Source organism: Hermetia illucens, chromosome 2, assembly GCF_905115235.1.
Source record: "Hermetia illucens chromosome 2, iHerIll2.2.curated.20191125, whole genome shotgun sequence".
Lineage (NCBI taxonomy): Eukaryota > Metazoa > Arthropoda > Insecta > Diptera > Stratiomyidae > Hermetia > Hermetia illucens.
In genome coordinates, this window is record NC_051850.1 from 135,306,648 (window position 1) to 135,323,270 (window position 16,623).

Below are 16,623 nucleotides of genomic sequence, written 5' to 3' on the forward strand. Positions count from 1 at the left end.
TTCTAACTGCCGTCGATAAATTTTCTAAATTTGCCCAGGCTAAAATAATTGCTTCAAAATCCATCGAGGATATTAAACAACCCCTTACAGACTTACTTTTCTTTTACTGTGTGCCAGAAATCGTTGTCATCGACAATGAAGGAGCGCTTAGGTCCGCCTCCATAACCTCCTTATTATCAGGTTGTCCACAAAGTTTTCGCACAAATATTAATGTGACAATTAAAAAGCAATTAGCAGACAAACCAAAACAGCAGGTACAACATGTGATATCCCAATGGAAAGGTCAGAGTCCTAACTATAAAACGCATGGTAAATTATCCTTGAAGGATCAGTGTTGTGAAGGATATTCAAGGATAAACATGGAATTCGACAAAGTACATTTTCGTCATTGCATTTTGTACGAGTTTCAAATGGGGACGAAGGTGCCGAAGGCGATTGAAAATTTGTCGAAGGTATTCGGTGAAAGAAAGGTAAAGCGCAGGACAGTTTACGATTGGTTCGAAAAATTCTACAGCGGAGACCTGACACTTTGAAGATGAACCTCGCTCAGGAAGACCCTATACGATTGACGACGATATCCTGCGCAACAAACTGGAAGCGAATCCTTTTCTTTCGACACGTGTGCTTGCAGAGGATCTCGGTGTATCAAAATCAGGAGTAGCAGTAGCCATTACGCGTCTTGGATATGTTTTGAAGAGCACAAAGTGGGTACCGCACGAACTGACTGAGCGAAATCTGGCCGATAGAGTGAGAATTTGCTCCGCTAACCTTTTACGGAACGAAAACGACCCTTTTTTGAATCGATTGGTAACTGGCGATGAGAAATGGATTGTGTACGAAAACGTAGCGAAGAAACGAGCCTACACTCATCGAGATCAACCGGGTCCATCGGTAGCAAAGCCGTCTATTCATCAGCAGAAGCGAATGCTCAGTATATGGTGGGACGTTCGTGGCCCCATACACTACGAGCTTTTGGGACCAAACGAGACCATTACCGCCGATAAGTACTGCGAGCAGCTCGACAGATTAAACACCCAGCTACGTTCGAAACGACCAGCATTGGTCAACAGGCGAAATATTGTCTTTCATCATGATAACGCCCGGCCGCATACATCTTTAACTACTCAGCGAAAATTGAGTGAGCTTGGCTGGGAAGTTTTGAGTCATCCTGCGTATAGTCCCGACCTTGCTCCTTCTGATTACCATTTGTTCAGGTCCCTCCAACATTTTCTGGATGGTAAAAAAATGACTTCTGAAGCTGACCTCCAAAGTGCACTTCGCACGTACTTTGAGGGGAAGGGGGAAGAGTTTTATAGAGGGGGGATTTTGAAGTTGCCCGATAGATGGAGGGAAGTCGTATCTAATGGAGGCAATTATATATTAGATTAAATAATTAAAGGTTTTTATAAACTTATCTGCTGAATTCTGTCTTTGATTTGTGCGAAAACTTTGTGGACAACCTGATAGAAGATGACCTTAAAATCCGAATCTATAAGACTCCCCCTTATAAAAGTGAGATAAATGGCCAAGTTGAACGCTGGCACAGTACGCTTACTGAGATTATGCGATGCCTAAAGGAAGAAGGACCACCTAGATCCTTCGAAAATCTCTTGCAGCGTGCTGTTTACGAATACAACCTTACTATTCACTCCACTACGGGAAAAAAACCAGTTGAGCTACAGTATGCAAAATTCGTATTCGTACACCCTATATTTTGCGGGTTTTTGGGTTATTTCTGAGAAATGATAGAAAATTCGTTCAATCTTATATAACAATTTTTTACATAAATATGTATGTAGTTGTTATAGAACATTAATCTTAAATTTTATTTACATCCGTTTGTTCAAGAGAACAATTTCCAAATTCAATCGAAGCAAAATTCGTATTCGTACACCCCGACTAGCGGCTTGAACTCAATCCCTGTACGATATTAATAATTTTGCACTGTAAAATTCTAACGGTAAATTCTTGAAAAAGTGTGGTTGACAGTTCGAGCTAAAGTGTTTTGGGAATTACAAATAAAGAGTTAATTCTTTAACAAATTTTCCAAATGAGTCGAAAAGGTAGTAAATTTTCGAACAGTGATCGTAAGATAGTGATACAGCTATACAAGGATGGTAAATCCTTGAGACAAATTGCAAAAATTATGCATAGGAGTCACTCGACAATTCAATCTGTAGTAAAGATTTACAATTCGTCTGGTAGAATCGAGAAGAAAAAAAGAAATGGAAACAGATTAATTTTGTCAAGGAGACACCAATCCTTTGTTCGGCGTGTTGTTCGACAGGATAACACGATAAGTGCAGTGAAATTAGCAGGACTTTTGCAAAACCAGTTCCAAATTAAAATTACACCCCAAAGTGTTCGGAATTATTTGCGTAGATTCGGTATACAGAGCCGGACTCCCGCTTCTAAGCCATTTATCAATAATGTCAATAGAAGAAAACGGTTAAACTTTGCAAAAAGATATCTAAACAAGGATTTTCGTTATTGGAAACGAGTAATTTTTTCAGAGTGCAAAATTAATCTAAAGTTGTCGGACGGACGGGTTCGTATATGGCGAGAAAAAAATACGAGGCTATATCCAAAAAACATGCTTCCTACATTTAAGCATGGAGGTGGTTCGTTGATGATTTGGGGATGTTTTGCAGCTTCTGGTGTTGGAAACTTGCATTTTATTGATGGAATAATGAACGCGAAGCAATATGTGCAAATTCTTAAAACTAATTTACATCAGAGTGCACAAAATTTAGGAATTCGTAGGAAGTATATATTTCAACAGGACAATGATCCGAAGCATACGGCACTTCACACGCGGCTTTGGCTACTCTACAATTGTCGAAAGTGTTTAAACACGCCTCCACAGAGTCCTGACGTTAACCCAATAGAAAATTTATGGTCTATTCTCAAGAAGAATCTAAAAAATTACAGTATTAGGAATAAAGAAGACCTGAAAACTGCCTTGCAGACCGAATGGCAAAATATTTCACCGAACTTAACCCAAAAATTAGTTCAATCAATGCCAAATAGGCTTAGAGCAATAATAAAACAAAAAGGATTTCCCACGAAGTACTAAAACTATATTTCTAGCACATTTTTTGAAGTCTGTAGGTGTACGAATACGAATTTTGTTTTGAGTTTTATATGAATTACTGTTTTTATTATTAAGTTTAAAATATATTTTATACTTGTTATTATGTACATGAATTAACCTCTTCATTTGCTATAATAATATACAATTTATTTATCTCTTAATGTTATATTTGACTTAAAAATAACAAATAATAGGTAAAAAAATGGGTGTACGAATACGAATTTTGCATACTGTACATTTCGGCCGAACTCCAAGAATAGACCCAGACGAATTAGAACGAATTCGGCTATCAAATATTGAGAAATTAAGACAGAAACAACAGACGGACATAAAAAACCACAATAAGACGAGACAGCCCACTAAGCAATACGAAACTGGAGAAACTATCTACGTAAAACAAAACAAAAGAAAAGGATCAAAATTGACAGCACGATACAAACAAGAAATTGTTAAAGAAAACAATAATACAACCGTTTTAACTGAATCTGGAAAAATCATACATAAAAGCCACATACGTAACTAGTCTTCCCTTTTCAGGATCTTACCCTACTTGGTAAACGCCAAAATTGAGATTTTGGACTTCTCGAACTCCCAAATCGTCTTGTTTCACACAGGAAGAGCAAAAATACAAGACGGAAATTTTAAATTGATCCACACTATCAACATCGATCAATACGAGCGCTTCGTAACAGATATTGAACCTGTTCTTAATCTCCCAGAAGTCAGACACTATTCTTTCTCATCTCATTTATCTTACGAGCTCAAACAAATTCAGGAATTTATTCGAAATTTAAAACCACGAAAAATTAAAAGGTCACTTGATTTTATCGGCAGTACTTGGAAATGGATTGCAGGTAATCCAGATCACGAGGACTTTGTCACTATAAAAGCAAAAATTAACAATATGTTAGAAAATAATAATAGACAGGTTCTAATCAATCAAATGTACACTGAAAGAATCAATAATATTACACAAATTGCAAACGAAATTCAGAAATTATTTAAGGAAAGCAACAAAACAAATTATGATATGATATTAGATGTTAAATTCAGATTGTCAATAATTAAAGAAGAATTGAAAAATATAAACCTAGCAATTCATTGGGCAAAATTAGGCGTCGTTAACTCAATTATTTTATCAAAAATAGAAATGAAATTAGCTACTGACATTTTAGATAAAGAATTTGTACCGTACTCCACAATAGAAGAAGCTTTAGATTTCGCGGAAGTAAAAATAATAACAAATTTGTCATGTTTACTGTACATTATAAATATTCCTTTGACGACTAAGCCTATCTATGAAACATTATTAATTAAAGCTGTAAAGAAAAAACATATTATCAATTTCATCGAATTTAGTAAAATTTTGAAAAATGATGAACAAATATTTGGCGTAATTGAAAACTGTAAAAATGTAAATTCTTTAACCATTTGTAAATCGGATGAAATTTTGGATATCTCAAACACCTCTTGCATACCAAACCTGATGAAAAGCCTTACAGCCATTGAAGAGATTGCATCCGGTACAATTTTGCTGAACCAATTTACTGGTACAATCGAAGCTGAGCAGATAGCCCATAAACTAAACTGTACCTATTTAGTTAAAATCCATAACACGAGCTTAACGGTAAATGGAAGGACCTTTGTCAATCGCGATATAACAACGATGAATGTGCTACCTGCCATATTACAACCATCTCCAGAAGTTAACACTTACCAGGAAGTACTCTCACTACAAATGATGAAAAATCTCCATATAAACAACACCAGCGAGATTCAACTTATGCGTACCGAAACTAGCATCCATCGAATAACAACATACTCAACACTTACCATAATTGGCGTTTTTATCGCTTTCATCATTTCCTTCCAGTTATGCTTAAAATTCAAAACTAAGAATATCGTTTCAGAAATAAAGGTTAAGCAATCGACGGAACTACCATCACCGGTTCCGACATCATCGTCGTCTTCGAAATCCGATCCAGAACCGCCAACATCAATTCCAACATCAGATCCACGATCAGCAACTACCAAGGTCAGGTTCAACGACATACGATTCTTTTAGCGATTGGGGACTATCGCATTTAAAGCCGGGCGAGTTAACCCGAACGGAAATGCTGCACGCGCAAACACACCTGTGTCAGCACCACATTCAAAAGCGACGTCTGCAACTATTGGGGTCATCGGTGCAATCGATGAAATCGCATGATTGCACATTAGGCAAAATCATATTAATTTCTTTTATATTTCAAAAAATTGTAGTTAGTTGTAATTAGAATGCCAAACAGGCATGAAGTAATAAATTGTTTTTTTTTAATATAACTACCCGATATTTTTATTAACTTATACAAGCTAATTCTGGAAAGATACACCCTCAGAGATATAAAAGGCAAAGAACACATTGCCAAGAAAAAGGTTCCAATTAAAAAAAGAAAGAAAGAAAGGAAAATAATAAACATTGATATCCGATTAGTAAACCAAGAAGTTATGTGTAAAAATTATTTTTATATTATATCTACTAATAAGTCATAGAAATAAGAGCAATAAAAAAAAAAAAAATCTCGAGGATGAGCTTTACATTTAGTGGGGAGGAGCTACGTCATCCTCATCCATCCGCCTACACATGTCGGCATCATCAAAGAACGATGCCTAAATAAATACTCGCTAGCAAGTAAGTTAGTTTTATTGCACTAGACCTAAGTAAATACATAATTGTTAGGAAGTAGGAATAAGGAGAAGATGCGTATTTTATTGCTTGCATTGTGATCCTTTAAAAGGACATGTAACTGCAAGCAAAGAGTGCACTCTTTATCCCCCGCTATACGCTGATCACTACGCGGTAAAGCATGCGAACATCTCGCTTAATCAGCAAACATGCAATAAACTCCGGGGTACCTGCCCCCGACTAGCCAAACCCCGCTCAGCCAGCGTCCTCCCACACAACACCTCACCCAAAGCCCACGCCGACCTGATTGCAGCTTTCTAGCCGCCCACCACACCACCCAACATTTGTCCGACTCACCCACAGAAACAGCGGTGTGCCAACTCATACACAACATCACTACCACGCCAGCCATCCACACCGAATTCCCGATCCCACCATCCGAACCTACAACACCCTACTACTTACCAATACAAGCCGTCACACCCCAAACAGTTGAATCCATCATCCTCTCCCGAAATAATAAAAAATCTTCCGGACCCGACCACATCCCCATCATCATCCTCAAAAAATGCGCCAAAACCCTAAGCCCCTTTCTCGCCCAACTCTTCAATCAATGCCTCCTCTCTGCACACTTTCCCACCCCATGGAAACGAGCCCACATCGTCCCAATCCTAAAAAAGGACCAGCCTTCAGCTTCCCCGGGCAGCTACCGCCCCATCTCCCTCCTCAACGTGACATCGAAAATTTTCGAACGCGTCATCCACGATATCATGCTTCAACACATCACCGACCACCCCATTATCCCCCCCTTCCAGTTTGCCAACAGGCGCGGCCACGGCACCTCACATGCCCTCCTAGTCCTCAAAATCGACATCCTATCCCAACTAAACAACAACATCCCCACCACAGCTTGCCTCCTCGATATCCAGAAAGCCTTCGACGCGGTCTGGCACGACGGCCTCACCTACAAACTCTCCCACACTTTCAAATTCCACCCACAATTATGCAAACTCATCCTTAACTACCTGTCTGATCGCCAATCCTTAGTCCGTATCCATGATACCCTGTCCGACCCTTACAGTCCTCCCGCAGGCATCCCCCAAGGCTCAGTTCTGTCAGCAACCCTCTTCTCCCTATACACCGCCGATATCCCACTCCAGCACCCTACCAACTCCCCCCAAGTAGTCAAAACCATCTAATACGCTGACGACTTGATCCTCTACACCTCTTCGTGGAGAATAAAATCCGACCAAAACCGCATCAATACCTCAATCCAAACCCTCAACAAATTCTTCCAATCCTGGAAACTCCTACTCAACCCCTGCAAATGCGAAGCCATCGTCTTCCGCGGTAGAGCCACCTTTACCCGCAAGATGCTGGCCGACACCCGCAATCTCACTATCAAGATCGGACCTTCTACCATTCCCTCCGTCAAATCCACTAAATACCTGGGAATAACCCTCAATACCCGCCTATCACCCATACCCCAGGTAAATTCCATCATTTCAAAGACCCTAACAGGACTAAAAACCCTATGGCCCATCCTTAAGGAAGACTCCGCCATCCTCCCCAAAGTGAAACTCTACTGCTATAAGCAGCTAATCCGTCCCTTAATTACATATGGATTCGTCGCATGGTGTGACGTCTCCTCAGCTCAAATGGAGCGCCTTCGGGTACGCGAAAGGAGGTTCTTCCGCCTCTCCCTTTCCCAGTCCAATATCCACTCCAACCAAGCTGTCTACGACGAGGTAAAGTGCTCACGCATAGACCAGATCCTCCTTACCTCACTAACTAAATTCCTCATCAAATGTCAAGCCCATGAAAACAACCTCATCCAGTTTTACTCCCACATACGCAACCATAACACTAACCCCACATACCGCCACCATCCCCTCCCTTCAGACCTCCTAACCCTTTCCTCCCAAAACAGCAGTTATCGCGGCGGGAAGATGATCATATTCAACCGCCCATACGATCGACATCGCCCTGGCCTCGTCTACTCCACCGCCCAATAACACCACCTTCCCCTATATGTATCCTTCCTCCATCCATTCATGCAACACAATTACCCAACGAACAAACAACAACATAAGAGGGTTTTTCCTGACTTTCCCCTCTATAGCATTAGCCTAGGATAAATTAATACCACCGTAAATTAAGTCTAGTATTAAGCAAAATGTTAATTTCTAGCTAAAGTTAAGCTGTTAGAGATAAGTCTAGTATTCATTTTAGTCATAAACTACCTGTAACAAAATCAAACAAAATAAATTGAATGTGTTAAGAAAAAAAAAGGTGCACTCTTATCCAAGATATTAAAGTGAAGAGTCACAGTTGAAATCATTTGTTTTGTAAAGGCGGATCACGGTCGGAAACTCGTGATCATAATTCATTGGTGTTCAGAATTTATAAACACATAGTAAGACTATGACTGTTGTTTACATTCTATAAAAACTTTATAAAAACAATTTCTCCCACTTTTGTGCTCTCACGTCTTGTGCTGAAATTATTCGTTGTTTACTTAAAATCGCGGCTTGTACTATTAATCGGTAAATTAATACTCAGTGAATTAACATTCTTGAATTGAACATACAGTGGTTGTTCTCTCCGCAAAGACATAAACAACTTCATCATCGATCCTCCCAAACCGAATTATACACCTTGTGCGGTCTTAATTTTTTATAAAAACTATTTTACGTATAAAACAACCAAACAAAGAGGTATAGATATCTACTAGAATTTGTTGGTAACCTACATCAAACACTTAATGTTTTAGTGAGGTTCCTTGTTATCCCTCAACATACAACGGTACCCTTCTCAGGATTTCTTCTTCCTCAACGGACCCAGAGGTAAAATTACAATTACACTTTTACCTAGACTATAACTGAATCTCTATTAGAAATGTCCTCGCACCATTGTTTCCCTTCCATTACACCTTTTTTGGACATCTACATGAACTAAGCAGAAAGGAAGTACAACTTATTCCCTCATTACCACAGCGGTGCAAAAAATCGACTCTATCACAGATATTATCCACAACTTATACCATCATTACTACAGCGGTTGCGGCATAAAATTGACTCCATTACAGATATCATTCACACTACCCACCAGACTTAGCCCAGAAGTTTTCTTGAATTAAGGTAGGAATTTTTGGTATCATTATCTACTTAGATTCGTCACCCAACACACCATAACACATGTTACAATTTCTTTTATCTTCTATGTTATTTTATCCTGTAACTTCTTGTCTTCATTGAATGCTTGTCGTACTAACCACATAAATTAATTAATTATACAGATATCCAAACATAACTAACATTTATCCACACTCGTTCCTCAGTAATTTATTGTCTTCTCACACACATAGAATTCCTTTTCCCTCATAACCATCTTTTATTTCATTTCCACAAATTATCCTTCTTGTGGAATATTTCTAACGCACTAGAATTTTTATACTGCATACCTCTCATTCACACCTTGATCTATTTAACAACTTAATTAGACATATCATCTAGTCTACCAATTCAATTTTTCATCCATCACACATGCCCACGTAGACGATATTACAAATCTCCACTTAAAACTCTCATATACTCACCCACGGTTCTACTATCGATACTTCACTAACTCCGCTAACTTATCCCCCGACCTCTCAATCCTTCATTGTTTATAACACTTTGTGTCACATCGGTTCGTCCTACATTACATAACAACGTGATACTTTTTTCCTTTTCTACCCCACGATTTCTCACTATCATAATCAAAATACTACTTCATCTCACTAATCAAAAACAAGTGATTATAAAATCAGACTAGCTACTTTTCTACATCAGGGACTTAGTTCAGCTTAAAATGAATACAAAAAATAGATCATACTTAGTTTTGAATTTCTTCAAAAAGCCTACTGATGAGATCCTGTGGGAAGGATCGAAATACGTATATAGGCACCCCTAACGTATTAAACTCCCTTTTTTTAAAAAAAACAAACTCCTCTAGCACACAAATTTGAGGTTGGCTTCCCACGTTTCAACATTTTTATTAATTTCAGCCTATCTACTCCAAATAATACAATTTCTCACTTGTGTCTGAGCTTTAGTTAGTTTTCTATCGTAGTTAACGCTCATCAGAATGAGCCACTTTTCTTTCTTTCAAGTGCATCCCAGCCAATAACATGCTCACTGAGGTTTACTTACTCATTATTTACAATGAAACTTTAGTCATCTAACTTTACTCAATTTCAATTACAATATCACATAGATATTTACATTATTTCATTTTCTCTTCCTCCCTTTTCTTTCTATAATTTAATTACCATATACCCGGTCCTGTCGTCCCAACAAGTATTTGTATCATAACGTTCTCCTTCACACTTTTACCCTCTACTTAAAGGGATGGTCTTGTACCGCTAATTGTTACATTAATTCCCTGTTACCTCACATCATACTCATGGTTTTCAAATTTTCAAATTTCTATTCCTCATTTTATCAGCTCACGAACTAATGTACAATAATTTGTTCTTCAAACATTGAACCTTCCAAAAATGTTTTTCACACATCATTTTATTTAAAACCCATCCATAAAACTAATTTAACACAGATGTACACATTCTGTGCTTGTTTAATCAGCTCAAACCATAACAATATGTTACCCTTATCACATTCCTTCCTGATCGGAGATCTCTCTCAATAGATAAGATATAGTAGACAGAATTTACATAATCACTAACTACCAATGGCGATATGCAGAATTGGTACCGGCTTTTTAACTCTAGATTTAAACACAATACCTTCTCCTGTTCCCTATAACCCATGAAACCAACAATTTTACAACTCATAATTGATTCTCAAAATTAAACTAATTTACACATGAACCTTTTTAGTGGTTTCATACTGTGTGTCACTCATTTCCAACGCCACTGATCTTGATCATTGTGATCATCATCACAGTTATTATTATTATGTTCCCACAACTCAGTATCAGCAGAAATTTCTCCAAAAAGAATAGCAACACAATAAATGATTTTTTCCTCATTTATATCTTATCATCTCTAACTCATCCACTTATCAATTGATAATGTTTGCCAGAAGTCCTGCGGAACATACGGCTTTAACCCCTTTTTTCTAGAGTTTAGGAGTTTAGGATATATGATGTTCTCATTCATAACTTCTATTCGACTCGCTGTTTGGATAGGATCTTCTGACGCATGTCCACCCCAGGGGGGCCATTTGTCATTAGTGACAACATGGTCACTCGCCATCATATCTAGCTTAGGGAGATATGTCTCCACTTCCATTTTAGCATGGAACACCCCAGGACATATCTCAGCACTTATCTTCATAAGGTCTTCCGGTTTGGGAACGTTCTCCTTTTTGCGCTTATAGTTGGAGCACTTGTTGTTTGTTTTCCAAATGTATCACCTTTATATTTGGTCTTAGATTGCTGAACAACACCTGTTGTCCCACATACAATCGGTATACTGGTGGTCTGGAAATGCTGAATGAAAGTGTTTGTCCAAACATTTTACTGACACTCCACTGGAGTATCAGCGATTTCTATTTTCCTGACTGAGACACAGCCAATTGGTATGGAGGTTGTACCTAGGATAGCCTGGATACATCTGCAATATCTGAAGGGTGAAGTCAGGGTTGACCCTTTTTGAGAGAGGTTCAAAGCTGCACCTCCCTCCCTCCGGTATCACTCTTGTTGCTGAAGTGAGACAGGGGCAGCTTGGACCACTCCTTGGGATCCTCCTTCTGCCGGTCAACTTTCTGAACCTAAAAATGCTCACCATACAGAAAGCGGTCTGTCCACGTGGACTATCCGTCTCCAATTCGGTATTATGAAATATTACATCATCCTAATCAAACAGCAAGCGATTGACCGCGGCGGACAGTCTTGCCCGCGGCGAACTGCGGACACGTTGTGAAAAAAATGACAGAACCCGAAAAAGAGTAGAAGTTCTTCTTCATCGGATATCATCTTGGAAACAAAATTTGCAGCGGTGTACATTCAATCACTGTTTGTATAAAATTAGTCCGCGTGCTATTTGACATCACCTGTCCGTGACGGCTACGGCAGGGACAGTTCACGCAGACAATCCGCTTTCTGTTTCGCGAGCCAGTTACGTCATCCTCATCCGCCTACACATGTGGGCATCGTCAAAGTAAATACTCGTTAGCAAGTAAGTTAGTTTTATTGCACAAGACCGAAGTAAATACACAATTGTTAGTAAGTAAGAATAAGGAAAAGATGTATATTTGATTGCTTGCATTGTAATCCTTTAAAAGGACATGTAATTGCAAACAAAGCGGTCACAGTTCGCTTCGAGATCTCGAGGCGAGCAGACGTGTGCTGCGAAGTAAATAGAAAAGTGAAGGTGTTAAAATTAAAAAAAAACAAAAAAAAAATAAGTGACAAGCGACGGAGCAGGCAGAGTGCTCTGCTAAAGCATAATAACAGTGACAAAGGAAGTATAGTGCCGTGAAATATACAGTGTATCTCAATATTATTGAGACACCGTATATTACAATTACAATTTACAATTTACATGCAATTGTTTTTTTCTGTTTTCTTTCAGTGAACCGGAGAATTTCTGACATCCACGCGGGACAGGCTTGGAGACAGGATGTCCGCCAAGAGGGCGAAGACCGGGGGCCCCTCTGACGAAGAGGGGGGTCCGAGCCCCGGAGACGAGAGTCGAGCAAATCTGCTCGAAATAATCAAGATGCTGAAGGAAGAGATCGCGGAGCTCCGGGCAGAGCGCAGAGCAGAACGGGAAAAACGGCAGGAGAAAGAAAACCTGCAAGCTGGACACCCGATTGAAGTGGACGACATCGTGGGATGTGTGTCTGCTTTCTCCGAAGCTGTTTTGATAGAGCTGAACACCGTAGCCGGCAACATCGAAGCCAACAACGTTGGAGCCAACGAGACTATAATCAGCAATATCACTGCCGCAACATCGGAGGACGAAGACCCATTCAACTTCGTCACAAGGCGTAAGCCAAAAAGGAGTAAGGTTAGCGCCAAAAGTGTTAAAATTAGTGAAAGCACTTCCCAGGCAAATATTACCCCAACCCTCGCTCAGAAACCAAAAAAGCAAAAAATACCGGTAATTACCGGATATTCATTAAATGTCCCCTGTTCTGTTAAGGTCCCTTAAGGGAAAAGGGATAAAGGCAACTCTTAAAAACACGAGGGCGGATAAGACCCTCATTTTCGCCGAATCCATCGAGGATCACGGCAAAATCTTCGCTCTTATCAAAGAGCAAGGCTTAAACGCTATAACGAGCACCCCTCAATCCCTGAGGACGCAGTCCCTCATTATTCGAGGACTACATCGGGAAACCGATGCTGTAGAAATTCTGGCGGAGCTCAAAGCTGAGCATCCGCAGCTTAAAATCCGGTCTGTAGCCAACTTCCTGACAAATCAGGACAAAGCTCTACATAAGGGGAATCCTTCTCTCGCAATGAAGTCTCAATCGGGACTTTTTATAGTGACCTTCGAGCCCTCTCAAGAGCTCAACGACGCCTTCAAGGTGAAATACATTCTACACCAGAAGGTTACCTTAGAAAAAATAAGACCGTTGGTACAGATTCAATGTTTCAATTGTCAAAATTTTGGGCACGTTGCTCAAAATTGTACAATTGTACATCGGTGCGTTAAGTGCACCACAAAACACCCGCGTGGCGACTGCCCACGCCCCTCAACGGAGGTGCCGCAATGCTGCAACTGCGGCAAAGTCGGACATCCCGCCAGCTTCCGCGGTTGCCCAGCATATAAAGATATGCTGGTCCGAAAAGAAGCTGCCAAAGCCCGCAAATCTAAAGAGGCACAGCAGACCAAACAGGCAGTAGCACAACTGTCGCAAAGTTTGGCCAAACCAGGCATATCTTACGCCCAAGCCATGAAACAATCACTGCCCCGGGTGGCCCCTGCACCTCCACCTCCAACAAAGTCTCTCCCAAACCAGCCGGCTGCATTCCGTGAATTGGTTGGATGCCTCACCTCAGCCAGCACGAATGAACAACGGCAATTCGCTGCCATTAAACTTATTCTTAATTTATGGAGTTAAGTATCGTTACTTTTAACCCCGCGTCTCTTGTATCTCACGCCAAACGTGCCACTGCCCAGATGTTGATCGACTCTCTGAAAGCAGACATTTATTGCGTTTCCGAGACCCATCTTAAAAGCAGGCATAACGTGAACTTCACCGGATATAATACCATCCGGGACGATAACAACACCGGCTCTGCCCTATTAATCAAAAAAGATTATGAATTCGAGGAAGTCGCCATAGACAACCTGCTAACCTGTTCCGCTTTATATTCCGTTTATATTAGGTGCCAATCTAGAAATGAGGAACTGGGCCATGACTTAAAAGTCTTGAGCGATCTCCAGTTGAAATCTAATTACCTTGTCTTTGGAGGCGACTTCAACTCCAGGCACACTCACTGGGGCGACACGGCCATTAACTGTAATGGGAACACCCTGCTGAAATGGATCTACGACCCTTTCTCGCCTATCAATCTCGTGATGGTTTTGCCGAATTCTCCGTCAAGGCCCAGTAGTCAATCTATATTAGACTACTTCCTTCTGTCTATGGAAATGAAGCAAAGCTTTCAGGTAATATCATGTGACACCTTACCTGGCATGTCCGACCATTTCGCGGTCAATCTCAAACTGTCCTCAACTCTCTCTGAAAAAGAGAGTAATGACCACAATTAGGTCTTTCGCCCACACTGACTGGGATAAATTCAGGGCTGAGTTAGCACCAAAACTCAACTTGAAAAAGCTCTCAAATAATCGCAATCTGTCGGACAAAGAAATGGACTAGGCTATTAACTTGGCGTCTGACGCTATTGACACTGCTGCACGCAGGAACTCTAAGCTGATAAAAGTCGATGGGTTTGAATTCAATTCTCTTCCACATGAGATAATGCTCCACTTGAAAGTTAGGCAGATTTTGAGACGTAATCTCAAGCGCAAATTTCACGAGCTCGGGAATAAAATAAATGCGGAATATAAAGCATTACTCTCCCGGATTAATTGTCTCAGTACGCTAATCCGTGATATGGTGGCGACCTTCCGTAGCAAGGAATTGACCCGCAAACTTGCAGACATTAAGCCTGGAGCTAATATGTTCCAAAATATCAACAGGCTAACGGGGAAATACAAAGCCCGCAACTTTGTTCTAACCCAAAACAAAAACACTTGGGGAATTCTTCGAGCGGCAGCTCAACGCAACACCTCCGAGCAACAGAACGGCTGTCACTAAGACTGTTGATTCAACAGTCAGAGATTTCACTTCTAGGAACTGCTACAGAATCACGTCTTTTTCTGCCCAGAACCCTTCCAACAAGCCTACTGATTCGAGCAAATTTCTGAGTTTATCAGAACTCACTGCTATTACCCATAACCTTAACGGTAAAAAGTCAGCAGGCCCAGATGGAATAACGAATTTCGTCTTAAAAAATCTTCCAGTAGCCTCCATTGAGTTCCTGCTTGCGGTTTTTAATAACTGCATTAATAATGAATACCTCCCATCCATCTGGAAAATAGCCGAAATTATAGCCATTCGAAAAAGAGGTGCCTCCTGCAAACCTGGTAATTTCAGACCCGTTTCACTTCTATCTAACCTGGGGAAGCTTTTTGAGAGAGCATGGACCGTAGAGCTGGAACAACACTGCAATCTTAACAACATTATTCCAGACCATCAGTTCGGTTTCCGTACTAAACACGGAACACAGCACGCCCTGAGCTACCTCCACGATACTGTGGCCGGCAGACTTAACGTCAATAACAAACCCACGGTAGCTTGCGCTCTGGATTTAGAAAAGGCCTTTGATTCCGTCTGGATAAACGGGCTAATCTATAAACTGATCAAATACGAATTTCCAATCCCGACGATCAGACTTGCCATCAGTTTCTTCGAGGATAGACATTTTTACGTCAGTGTCGGAAATGAGATTTCCGATCTCTTGCCGGTTACTTCTGGGGTGCCGCAGGGATGCATTTCTGGTCCTACTTTATACAACATTTTCACTGCTGATGTCCCCTCCCCTGAGGTCGGTACAGAACTTATGCAGTATGCCGACGACACACTCGTCTACTCCTCTAATTTTCGCCCAGACAAGGCAGTTAGCGATATAGAGGATTACTTGGTTGACCTCTGCTACTACTACCAAAGCTGGGGTATCAAAATTAACTCAACCAAGACACAAGTCTTTATCTTCAGGAGGAAATCTAGATACTGGGGATCTAGATCCATCCACAGGAAGTCTAAATGCCTGAAATTGGAAATCGGAAATACAATAGTAAGAGGGTCGAAATCGATCAAATATCTAGGAATTAATTTCAACGAATTCCCAACGAATGACGACCATGTTAAACTCGCCATTGGAAAAGCAAATGGTGCATTGCGCAAGATCTACTTTCTTCTTCATAAGAAAAACTAAGCTGATCCTATATAAAACTCTCATCAGGCCCATCATATGCTACGGAGCCCCTTCGTGGATCACTTGCTCTTCGAAAGCCATGGATAAATGCATGTCTTTCGATCGCCGTGTATTAAGACATTGCACTGGATTGTCTTACAATTGGAAGACTAAGAAGTGCGGCAGGAACGCCATAGTATACCAGCGAGCGAATATAGACCCCATTAGAGAATATATTCTCAACATTCCGGAGCGGTTTTTCGATAAACTTGAAAACCATCCAAACCCAAAAATTAGAAGACTGCATGAGCAGGGGAAAACAATCCCACTAGCGACTTTCCTTAGGCCGTGCCAGATACTGAACCCTGACCTAAAATCAATAATTCTGTCCCTCTTCGACATACCTTGCCTGGTAGGAGGGCAAAGAGGC